We start from the raw sequence: 13,457 nt of genomic DNA on the forward strand, positions 1-13,457 counted from the left end.
GGAATATTGTTGTTTTGATCTGGATTTATTTATACAATTATGGTCTATTTTCTAAACCAGTATAGAGTCTTTTTGTAAATTTTTCATTGTGTAATTCTATGTGTGTCGCACAAATACTTTAGACATTGCCTCTTCATATAAACCGGGCTGCTCTGTGCCAAGTTACCACAGGGTGCATACCTGTGCCAACTAGAAACACAATTTCTATCAGTGTCCACGATAGCCCTGATAAGGGGGAAGTCTTTGTAAGGGTTCCAGATGGGATTTGGACTCTATGGACAATCCCAGATGGGACAGTAGCATCATTTCTACAGAGGGTCCGAAACTAGCTGTGCCAAGCCGCCTTTAAAAGCCAGTTGTCTAGATGCAGAAATACATGCATCCCCATCCTTCAAAGATAGGTGCAACACCCTTATTGATCTTTGTGATAGCCCAAGGGGCTAATGTAGGTTAAAGGACAGGACTGCACATAAAATAACCCATTAATACCACTAAATGAAGATACTTCCTGTGGGACTGCAGGACAGGCAAATGCAACTATCTATCTTACTAGTCCAGGGACACTATCTAATTCTCTTGGTCCAAGGTCTGCAGAAACTGTGGGTCATCTTGAAGTTTTCCTTCTTAATGAACAGTTTCAGCAATCTAAAGTCTAAAATATGTTCAACATATCCTATGACAGAGGCACAATCTTGACCAGAAAGATGAACCGTTTCTTTAAGATTCAGGCATGATCCAACAATACTGGAATGTAAACTGAGGGATGTGGTGAGGAGTGTCCAGAAAAGGAAGGGAATAGCCAACTTGGACATCCTGGAGGGCCCCCATTGGTCTTAAGTAATGAAGAGCCAGGCAATATCAGATTGGAACTTCCAGTGGACCCAGATGTTTCCTCAAGGGTGAACCAATGGGGTTTAGAAACTTTACCTGAAGAAAAGAAGGATTCAGTCCCTGCCCTTTGACACCTCCTCTTCCCCATAAACCACAAAAGGTCTGCACTGGTAGCAGGATGAATTGAGAAGGTTGCCGCTGGTGAAAGGCAAGGCTTCTAGTGTGATCTATGAACTCTGTGCTGCTGATGGAACTGGTGGGCTGGGGATAGATTCCCAAGATGTGAGCTGTAACCCAGATGTTTTTGCAGTGCTCCTAAGTTGCATTGACCTTTTCTCCAAAACAAAGTCTGCTGTCAAAGGGGATATCCATCAATGATGCCTCGGCATCTCCAGAAAATCAAGTCAAGTACATCTGTTTGGCTGTGTTTCGTCCATTTTCGACTATTTGTGTGAATGCATAATGCATGCCCTCAAGCCATTCAGGTAAAACTTTGGGATTTTGCCCCAGAAATACTTTTGGTGGCTTGTAAGAAATCTGTATTATTTGTACCATCATTATTTCAATTGTCTTCTTGGTTATGGGCGAGCCTTTGCTTGTGATGCAAAGGATACAAAAAAATGGGTTCTCTTCCTGATTTGGTTTTGTTCCTGCAAGTAATAAGAGACTGCCCTTCTGATAGCCAGCATGTAAAGGTAGCTCTTTCTGCTTGTGATCTTGGTTTTGGGTGAAAGGCTAGTAGTGTTATAGCTGGTGAAATGACCTTTGGCAGAAACTTTGGGTTTGTCGTCATTACACCATTTTCCTTACATATCAGTAATTCTTGTGATGTGAATACTAGCAGTTTAGTAACTTCACAAGGATGTGATGATAAACAGTAAAGCAGTTGTGAGTGATAAACACCTGATTCCTGCATTATGCAGATCCTCAAAAGGAGACTTCATCAGCTGCGTTAGCACAAGGTTGAAGTTCCACAGTGGTGAGAGTACTGACATTGGTGGAGATACCATTTTTGTTCCTTCTTAACATCTTTTGATCATCTATCTGCATGTTGAAGAAACTGCTATAATGCCTCTTGTATAAGCCAGTAAGGCTGAGAGGTGTAAGGAGGCCTATGAATCAAAAGGCCCTCACCTAGGAGGTGGGTGAAGTACTTAACCATATTATCATTTGTGCTAACTATCCCAAAGTGTGAGGTGGAATTTTGTCCCCTGTGAGACTGCTTTTGGATATTAGGTATACTCTAGGTCAGCGGATAGTTACTCACTCGACCCGATGCCCCATATTACATTCCCATAGTCCTATAACTAGGTGAGCCAACGGTCCACTCCGGGAGGTTGACCCCAGCATATATTCGAGACCATCCATATGAATCAAGAAATTATAAGATGTGTCACCTGCTGCCAGAATTTTAGTTGTATTTTTGTTTTTTTAAATCCTTGTCCATAATTCAGTTGATTGGAACTATGCAGTATATCCCGCATTTATAAGTGTGCATCACGATGTTGACCACAGGCCAAGTCCGGGGCCACTCTCTGGGACATTGTGGGTAAGGGGGGGGGGGGTGTGTTTACTTGGATGTACAAAGGACGTATATGTCCCCACTCTTGTACACTGTAACTATGTGCGGCAATGTTCACTGATGAATGTACAATTCTGAAATAAAAGCAAGGTGAAAAAAAAGATTTAAAAAAACAAACAAACTTTCCCTAAGTTCTATCCTGCAGCAACAATGTATAAACCTGTTCCATTTTGCGGTGTAGGTCTTCTGGATTCTCAAGGGTCTTCCATGGCACTCTGTGGGAGGCCCAGGTAACAAAACTCTAGGTCCTCAATGTTAGAAGGTGGTTCTGACCATCTGATCCGCCCGGATTTTTCGTTTTTTGAGCACCTACTGGTTGAGCTTTTACTGTGGGAGAGCCTCATAAGTTGGCACTCACCCACAGTGAACTCATAATAAAAGAGCCTGCATGTTGATTTTACTGGTGTCCCCCTGGCTTGACTAGGCCGCGGCGCTGCAGCTGGAGTAAGGGGCACCGGGCTGGTTGCATACAGACACGTATACATGCTTGTGCACACTAGTAGGGGTTGCGCTGGGGAGATTCCTAGCGTGGGCAGCCCAGGAGCAGGTGCAGATAGACTGGTGTGCCAGAACTTATGCAGAATTGGGTGGTGACATGGAATAGGCTTTATACAGTGGGAAGAAACAGGTCAGGGAAAGTTAGGGAGTTTTACTGTTTTTCACTTCATTATTCTCCTTGGGAGAAGTGGAGCCCATGGGCTAGTTTCACTTTCAGAAGGCCTACAAATTCCAGACACGCAGTAACGTCCACTGTAACTGGTGTGAGAAGTAGCCTCAGAGGCCCAGCCTTGCACAACAAGCATTCCAAGGGCGAGGGCCTCCACTCCAAGAAGACAAGATGGGTGGAGGTACAGATATACTCAGGGGGCTCGGGACTCTATCTCCGGGCTCCAAAGTGCTGGGGGAGGACGGTGGGGTACCGTCGCACTCCCCAGTGGCTGCAGTAAGGAGGGGATGGGGTGGGTGGGTGGGGGGGGGGGGAGTGACGCCACACTCCCTAGTGGCCAGCTGGACCAGCTCTGGCCTCCGTGTCTGCCTGCTGGAGTGAGCAGACCAGAACTCTGGTGCTGGCTCCCACTGTAGCAGGCGAAGGTGCTGGCCGGGCGGGGAGCCGGCGGGGGCAGGCTCCCCGGGCTGCCCTCCAACAAAGAAGCAGTTGGGACCGGGACCCTGAAACCAAAGGTAGAAGAAAGGGTCTCGGGTGGGACCGGGCCCCCGAAAAATGGCCAGAGCAGCGGGGGTGGGCTCCCCGAGCTGTAACACTCACCAGGGGGTCCGGGTGAGACCAGACGCTCCAACGGGGAAACAAAGCGGCCAGAGGCCCACATCGCGGCTCTCCCCAACACAGCAGGAGAGCCATTGCTAGAATATTCACGAGGCAGGAGAGCCTCGCCCCATAATGCCTTGCAGGCCCGGACCAGCCTGCAAGGGGAAACTGCTGTTTTTCTGCGTGTGGTGGCCACAGGAGGACGGAGTCACCACGAGGTGTGTGCCAAGAGGCGAAGAGGTGCAATTGCATGAAGTGCATTACTAATGTAATTTCTATGAAGTTCATTGACCAAGGTTATTTCTATGGAGGGACTGTAAGTCACATGTGGAATGTGAAGTCATAAGCAATGAGAGGTTATGTTGCTAGACATTCCTGCAAGGGTTTTTGGCTGTATATGCTTAATCCTGCGATTTTATCTGTGATGCCTTTAGGGGCTGAAATTGCAATGCATTATAAGGATCAAAAATGTGGTGAGTACTGTCATTCTAAAGTGATGCTTAAACATGTATTCTTGCTGCTGTGCTTAAGTGAAGAACAACCCAGACTGTTAGCCACTAAAGATGTAGAGGTGTATACGGTATGGTCAGTATGACATGTTTAGTCAGGGTTATGTGTCACCAAGGCAGAGCTACCCATTTTCAAGGCTTGTTGAGATAACGGGGTGGGTCGCCACTGGGATGGTGCCAGTGCGCAGGACCCTCACTCCAGGTTAGGTTCAACTAACAGCATTAGGGGGGGCAAGATGATGTGCATATATGGGAGTGGCGGTACTAACCCCCACCTCCCCTGTGGGAGGGGTGGAGATGTTATGCAATGTCACAAAGTAATTCCAACAGCTTATGTATACTTGTAAATTGGTGCATAGTATTAAGTAGTGTGTGTGTTTAATAAATGTACTCTTACTTTTATAAAGCAAAGTACAGACTGGACAATTAATTATTGAGTGTTATTTCTGCATACCTGTAAATGGCGATTACTAGCCTACACCACACCTCCCTTGAGTAAGCCTTAGACTGCTCGGCAATGCTAACCTCTGAGATTCAGGCGCTACACTAGGGTGTTTGGTTCCCAGTGAAGGACAAATGTGACATGTTATTTGTGCAGGCCTCACAGATGATACTACCTCGTTTCCCAACACTCAGGAACCATGCTGCTAAGCTGAGGGTAGCTGATTCTGGTTGATATTCCTGGGCGGCATGCACCACCAAGTCCTGCTGAGTGGATATCATCACTGTGCCTTGCCTCATTTCCACCAGATCCGAGAACCAGTTCTGTCTGGCCCATTGAGGTTAAATCGGGATTAGACTAATGCAGACAAGTAATCATGACATCAACACCAGTGATATCACTAGGATTTTGGGAAAAGAGTATGCAAATTTCCCTGACCAGTCTATCGACAGGGTATTCCCCACAACCACGGGTGCTGGTACGTGGATGCAAAGTTTTGGCATTTCAAGTTCTTCTGTCATGAAAGGATCTGTGACTTTACCCATTTCTGAAGCAATCTCTCCACTATTTTCTGTTTTAGTTCGCGCTCGACTGAGGGGCTGGATTGCCTGTTTGGCCTATTTGCCTCTGTGTACCGAATTCCTGGTAGGTGCACAGCTACTAGTACTATCCAGTTATGAATAGCCCACTTGTATACGTCCTGAGCTAGCTGAAACAGAGTACAAGACTTTCTTCCTGTTTGCTGGGATAAAAAATTGTGGAAGCGCTGTCTGAATTTGAAATGTTCTTAGTCTATTTGGTCCCTGGATGACCTTTAGGGCCAAGAAAACAGTCTTAACTGTCAACCCATTTATATGTTTTACTGCTTCTTCTAGCTTCCATATGGGCCCTAATATTTAGTTCTCAAAGGGGATGCATCTGTTGTGATGGTTACTGAAGGAGTTGATTGTTCCACCACTGTATCTCCTTTTCTCCCTTCCGTGCGACAAACACTTGGCCATCCAAACCCCAGGTTGCCTTTGACCACTGGTGTTGTAGCCACTCATGGAGTGGCCTCATATGTAACATGGCATGGGGCCTTTGGGGTAAGCAATATGCATATATACCATTAGTTTCCTCACTGTACTCAATGCCAGGGGTTGTCCTTGCTGGTAAAGGTGACTGCTCTGTCCATGCTAGGATTCCAGTAAGTGGAAATGCTTTTGCCTCCTTGGAGTTTATCACTACTTGCAAAAACATGGTCTAGGGTACTGGGGATAATTTATCCATGATAAAGGAAAACCCCAATCTGTGGAGTGTCTCCATGATGATGAATACATTCTCCTAGTACTACCTGAATGACATCACCTTTACCAGCCAGGCGCGTAGGTAAGGGTAGACCAGGATCTCCTGCCCCCTAAAGAGTGCCACTACTACTGCAAGACACTTAATGAAAATCCTTGGCACAGATTCGGTCTCAAAAGGCAGGACCGTGAACTGGTAGTGTATCGCGCCTACCACGTACCTAAGGTACCTTGTGTCCCGTGCTCAGTTCATGCAGGTAGGCGTCCTTGAGGTCTGTGGTTGCCATGTAATCACCTTTCTGCAGACGCAGGCTGACCTGTAGTGTGGCCATTTTGAACCCTTACATCTGTAAGAAGCACGTAGGTCTAGAACGGGCCTGAGTGTCTAGTCTTGCGTTGGCACCAGGAAACAAATTGAATGGACTCCTTGATGTGTCACTACCTTAGGGACCCTCTATTGTGTGCCTCCTTGGAATGCCCTGGACGTCTAGCTGCAGACAGTAGCTTCTCCTTTCTGCAAGTCATTGCTTTGACCCTGATGTTTGAACACCTTCGTAATAGTAGTGTACTATAAACATGTTGAATGATGTTAGAGACCATTTGTTGGAGGGGACTGTCCTCCATTCCTGAAGGAATCCTCAAATACTGCACCCTACTGGTGCTGCATACATAGGCGGCTCTGGTAGAAAGTCAACTGCTTAAGTGTTCCACCTGGGTGGTATCTCTCGCTCTGGCTCTTTCTTGAAAGCGGCGCACTATCACTGAGATGATACACATTTTGGAGATGGTATTGTCCTCCAGAATGACCACCTTGGTAGTCTCCCTGTACTGCTCTAGGAAATGTTGCATTAACTGCTCCTGCAATTGTTGGTGCCCATTTGAGTAGCACATTCTGTAGAAGCTGACCTCTCAATCTTCTTGCTTTTCTGGTCTGCCGTAGGCCCTATAACTGTGGATACGTTGGCTCTTTTGCGTGCTATGGTGAAAATGATGAAATCTGCCACTGTTACCTTTCAAAAAGGCAGGATTCAGGGAATAATGTTTATAAGTCTTCAGGCTTTACAGCGTTGGCTGAGGCTGGCTCCCACAAGACTTCTTGCACCTGGTTCAGGCAGCTGGGGTGCTTTGGTAGGTCCAGGATGCTGGGGAGCATTGGAAGGAACTGGATTTTCCTCTGGAAGGGCCACAAGGTGTCTAGGAAGGAACCTAATTACACCTGCTCCTCCTCCAATTGCACCTAATAGATGTATGGTGTATTTTGCATCTTTAAAGCTTGGCAGGGGGGTGAAGGTTTGGGGGCATGTGTCCATCTCTTCTTCTGGAGAGTAGATCTACATCCCGACACCTCTCCCTTGCCATTTGTAGGTCATGAAATGAGACCTGCCCCAACTAACCATTTTCTGGATCCCCTTTCTGTAGGTTACCTCTTCCTCCTCTTCTTGGGTCTCAGACGTTGTCGGAGGCTCCTGCTCAAAGGGCTAATCCTCCTGGTCCTTTCCTCTCTGAGGTGTTAGTAGGATGCAGATACCCTTGAGGGAGTCTTCAAACTCTTGCCTTCTCACAAGGGCCTCCATCTTGGCCCCAAGCCTATGTTTTTACTCTCAATTTTGAGAGCTCTTTGATCGGCTTCAAGGCCTTCCTCTTGGGTGTCAAGACCTCCTTTTTGGTTTTTCTTTTTTGCCCCTCCTGCACTCTTTAATCTTTTCCAGATTTGAGGCTGGCTCCCAAGATTTACAGCTAACAGTAACTCCAAAAAAGGAGAGTCACCCTGTTGCCCAAAAGGAATAGGGTAGTTTACAATTAAGAGAACAAACAAATTTCAATTTTTTGCACCCTCAATGCACCGGGGTCCAACGCTTGCTTATACAGGGCAAATGAAAATGCACTAAACAGTAATTAATACAAAGTATTTTTTTTTATTGTAAAAACGTTTTATATGTAATCTGTCATTTGTTATCCTCAAGCAATATTTTCATAAACACATTCATATGTAATTTGCATATATAAAATTACATTGTTGGGTAAAAAGGACTTCACATAGTACATCATTAACGAATACATTCACAATTCAAAACATTCATAACCACACAGTAAGACAAGAATAGAAAAACAAATATGCAATAAAAGTAATCCGTTGATGCAGCGTTTCGGTGGAAAAAGGTTCACACCACCTTCTTCAGGACAAAGTAGGTATCACTTAGATAATTCTTCAAATGTCTCCAGCACCTCCCAATAATTTTCCATAGGGACTGGGCTTATGTACTCAGTAGTCCCTCTCTGGAAGCGATCCTTACATCAATGGATATTTTTTAGTATGGTATGGAGGTACTTCAGATATTCCTTTGCGGAAGTCCACATTAGTCTCTCGTGGTTCTGTAACTTGCTGCCAAAGTCGTTTTGGCAAGTATTCATGCTCAGATCACATATTAGCTAAAAATAGACAGTGTGGTTACAGTAGCATAAAAGTTTTTTATACATCAATATTGGAAACTCACATCTAGTTTTTAATCCTGCTCGTACGAGGGAGGAAAACATTGAGATTTTTGGTCATGTTGGAACCCATAGCCCTTGGATATGTTGAAGAAGATATTGAGGAACTACTCTGTAGAACACAAACTCCAAATAAGGGTGTGGGGGCATCTAATACAATACAACAAATAGAAACAGATACACTTACTCATCTTAAGAAAAAACTAACTAGGACCATTCTTTATGGTAAGGTCCCACTTTAACACCTTTGTGCAGGCACCATACCACAAGGATTAAAAGTAAGGAATACACCTGTAATTTTTTACTGAACACTCTAAATATAATAGCAATTTTAACTATTTTGGAACAAAGTGCTCAAAAGACTGGATGTTCCTTTTAATTAAAGCAGCAGGGAGGAGGAATAAAAAAAATAAAAATAAAAAAAGAAGAATTGGAGGCCATTATAAATCTTGAGTAGGCAATCTTATAGGATAGAACCTTTGAGGGATCTAAGGCACTGCTGATTAAGATTGAGAAGGATATAATTAAATGTAAAACTAACCTTTAAAGGGAAAAAAAACCAAAAGAAATTACAGAGAGATATAACTAATTTCTCCATTGAGACAGTGTATTCTTACCTTTAAAAGGATTATTATAAACAATAAGAGAATACACAAGTGCTCCAACAAAATCAAGGAATAAGTAGACACACCCATTAGCTTCTTGAATAGCTCTACATACTTAGCTAGCCCTAGGGACTCTGAACCATCAACAAGCAGTACCGAGGGAAACCAGGGAGGTTGTTTTGTTATGGCATGGATGAGGGTGAGGCAGGAGATAACAGATTCCCAACCAAGGAGCTGCTAAAATATAGACATTGGGAAAGACGTACAGATTTTGGGGGGGGGTGGCACATGAATTAATACCAATCTACACCTTATCCCAAAGGGCAGTGGAAAAAGGGTCAGTTTTTTATTTGGTGTCAATCATGCCAACGTCATGTCCAGACTATATAAAATCCTCAACAGGCCTGATACCATTTTTTTGTAACATGAGGCTAAAAAGCTTTTCTTGCAAATGCGGCTGTCCCTCAATCACAAAGCTTTTTCGGACTTCATAAACCATCCACCTTTTATCCTCCCAACCAAAATAAGCCTATTGATATGTTAACTTCAGAAAGACCCACGATGTGCGAAATGGATAGAATAGAACAGAAAAACAAATATATCAGAAGTAACTTATCATAAGAGGAACAAGCACTGATAAGACTCAAACAAAGTGAAGACATTATAAATAAACCTGCAGAAAAATAGGGAGCAATTGTGATCATGGATAGACACAAATAGGAGGGTGAGAGCATGTAACAAATCGAAAATGAAGTATATTACAAAAGAATACTAGAGAACCCCATAGCCTCTATTCGGAAAGAACTAAAAGAACGAATACAAGCTGGCCAGAATGGTAGATAGTTGTCCACAAAGGAGGAGTAACTTTTAATGAAAAAAGATGACATGACACTAGTCTTATACATCCTCCCCAAAATCCATAAAAACCCAGTTGATGCACCTGTCGTGTTCCCCACAAGGCTTACCTCTGCTTGTGAGGTGATTCCGCAGAGACGACAGTAGCTACCGCCCCTGTACCCACCTGACCCCCTACGGAATTGCTGCACCCGGCAGGGATGAGGTGAAGCCAGGGAAGGAGCCAGAAACGAGGATGGAGGTGGAAGGCAACGGTCTGGGCAGGACAGGGGTGCACCCAAAGCTTGTAAACACCTGGCAGTAAACAATAGTAGGTTGCTCCTTGAGTGGTGAAGGAAAGCGCTCCAGCGCTTGACCAGTAGAGCAAGGAATGAAGAGACGGGGTACAGCTGGACGCAATGATCGTGTGCCCAAGCAGCAATGTCATACGCCTCCAACACGCTACTGCGTGCCACTCATGTGCCCTGAAAACAAAAAACGCTCCTGCGCGTGCTATTAAATAATCAAAAACAAAGCGCTCCTGCGCGTGCATTAACACAATCAAAAACAAAGCGCTCCAGCGCGAGGTTGTAATGGTCAAAACAAAAGCGCTCCAGCGCGGTTTGTATAACAGTGAAAACAAAGCGCTCCTGCGCGATAGCGGGAAAGGCAGAAACTCACAGAACGTACCTCCCTAGACGGAAACGAGCAGGAATACTTATGCGCACATTAGCGCGGATCTTCGGAACGTACCAATCCTTGGAAGCGGGACTGGAGGTTGACGTCGGAGATAAGCATCCGCCTTATCTCGAGGTTCTGGACTCCATGTAGTATCTGAAGCAGTGACCCAGCGGGACTACGCGGATTAAATGCTTGTCCCCCGGAAGTGCTCCATCGCAAAGGCTGTTCGACCGACAACTAGACCGGTCAAAGGCAGGTACCACCGGAAGTGAGGGTCTGGAGTGTTTAGAGGAGACAACGGAGCGGCGATGCGCCGCGTACATGACAGCACCAGGTCGTTCCATAATCTAGAGTAAATTCCATACTTGAACCACTCACAAAATTGGATGCATTCCTAAAACCACTCGCCTGAGATATTCCTAGTTATTTTTAAAATACTATAGATATATTCAACACATTGAATAACATTGTGCTTAATGAAACAGAAGATACTATGGTCCCACTGGATATTATTAGCTTATATACTACAATCCTGCAAGAACCTCCATTGAAGCAATGGAATACTTAGTGGAAACATGACAGACCGCATGAGGTTCCCACTCAGACTATTCTGGAAATGGTAAAAATATGCCTGAGAAGCACCTTTTTTTGCTGCAACCAACAATTATATTTTGAAATTATTGCCACAGTCATGGGTTGTCCCTTTGTGCCAGAAAAGGCTATTGTGTTCAAGGCCTTGCATGGAGAGAAATGGTTTTTGGAAACAACCCGTTTGAAGACCCTATGGGTATATGGAAACAATATATTAATTATATCATAATGCTACAGAAGGGACAAGTGGAAGAACTACAAGAATTCCTGGCACGCTTTTACCACTGGAGCAAAGATTCAATTCTCCATTACAATAAGCAAGAAATAAATCAACTTTAAGGATTGGACTATAAGACATGAAGATGAAAAGTTATATACAGCTTTGTATACCACCCCCTATAGTCAGTTTCTTCTAATTTGAAGACATTGCTAAAAAAAAAGAAATTATTATACTTTTTGCAATGCTAATATACTCAGTAAGTTACTAGAAAGACAATACAGAGAAAGCTACTAAAAACAGCGATGAAAATAGTTTGCTACTCATCAAGGGTACATCTGCTTCCACCCAAAGATACAAAACGGAAATGGATCACCTGGTCTGCGTATCAAACTTCAATGAAGCTAAAAAAGTAATTAAAAACCAATTTCAGAATCTACCAATGTTTGCTTTAAAAAGAACTCTAGTAAAAGAGAGGGACCCACTAACCAAAGGGATGGGGTACCAGTAAGACAAAGTCAATGAAGAAGGATTCCCTTAGGGTAGATACACGCTAAAACATTCATTTATGCATATACATAATAAATTAAAAGACTAAAAAATAGATGAAACAAACAACAATTCGCAAATACAAAAGACAACCTATATAAAAAGGCAATGCAAAGAGACAACCTATATAGAATTCATGTCTCACAGTTTATTAAAACAAATACAGTAAAAAAGGTCATAACCAATATGGTTTATGCTCACTAGATCTTTCCACAGTGAGAAGATTCAAATGTTTGCATAACAAAAAACGGGATAGATCAACATAAAGGAAAAGTTGATTCCTATTTGTAAACAAGGAGATACACCAATGAGATCAATTTAGCTTCACATCAAAATTGTTGTCTCTTAGTGCTTAAGGTATTCCTCCTTATATTTCAGCAGACGCGTTTCGGTGTACGCTTCAAAAAAAGCCAACACCTTCTTCAGGAAAATAATACAACCATCCCATAAAATCTTTAAAAGTATTATAAAACTGTCATTCGAATGCGGCAGTAAAAAGCTTCATCGACTAGGGCACACACCATGTGCTCTCGAAGAACAAGCCTCTACCAGCCTCTACCAACCTCTACAGAGAAGGTTTGGTTGGGGCGCCCGTTACGCTGCCTGCTTCGTCGGTGATGAACTTGCGAGGGGTGATCATTTAGGCGCCATTAAAATCCTGAAAGTGAGTCAGCCCCGCTGTTATTCTCGTGGTTTTTGAAAATACACCTTGATATTACTTTAATGTATGATTTGATCCTTTTCGGGGATCTTATGACCAGGCTATAACTCGGGACTTCTGAGGGTGTACGTCACTGAGTGGAGGTGCCCCACCATTTAAGCGCTGGCTCACGTATATAAGAAACGTCAGGCTTGTTCTTCGGGAGCACATGGTGTGTGCCCTAGTCGATGAAGCTTTTTACTGCCGCATTCGAATGATAGTTTTATAATACTTTTAAAGATTTTATGGGATGGTTGTATTATTTTCCTGAAGAAGGTGTTGGCTTTTTTTGAAGCGTACACCGAAACGAGTCAATGCTGAAATATAAGGAGGAATACCTTAAGCACTAAGAGACAACAATTTTGATGTGAAGCTAAATTGATCTCATTGGTGTATCTCCTTGTTTACAAATAGGAATCAACTTTTCATTTATGTTGATCTAGCCCGTTTTTTTGGTTATGACCTTTTTTTACTGTATTTGTTTTAATAAACTGTGAGACATGAATTCTATATAGGTTGTCTCTTTGCATTGCCTTTTTATATAGGTTGTCTTTTGTATTTGCTAATTGTTGTTTGTTTCATCTATTTTTTGTCTTTTAATTTATTATGTATATGCATAAATGAATGTTTTAGCGTGTATCTGCCCAAATGGAAGCCTTCTTTATTGACTTTTCTTTAAAAAGAAACCATAACATCAAAAAAAGTTTAGCACTCTAATACAATGCAACATAAGAAGCTTCTAGGGATTTGCAATAGTGATAGGAAAGCTTAAGTGTGGAAATTGTTGCACTTGTGTAAGTACAATTGAAGGAGAGGAATTCGCTACAATATTAGATTAAAACATACAGAAGTGACTAACTTAATAACCAAAAATAG

This window comes from Lissotriton helveticus, chromosome 11 (assembly GCF_964261635.1).
Source record: "Lissotriton helveticus chromosome 11, aLisHel1.1, whole genome shotgun sequence".
In the NCBI taxonomy this organism is placed as follows: domain Eukaryota; kingdom Metazoa; phylum Chordata; class Amphibia; order Caudata; family Salamandridae; genus Lissotriton; species Lissotriton helveticus.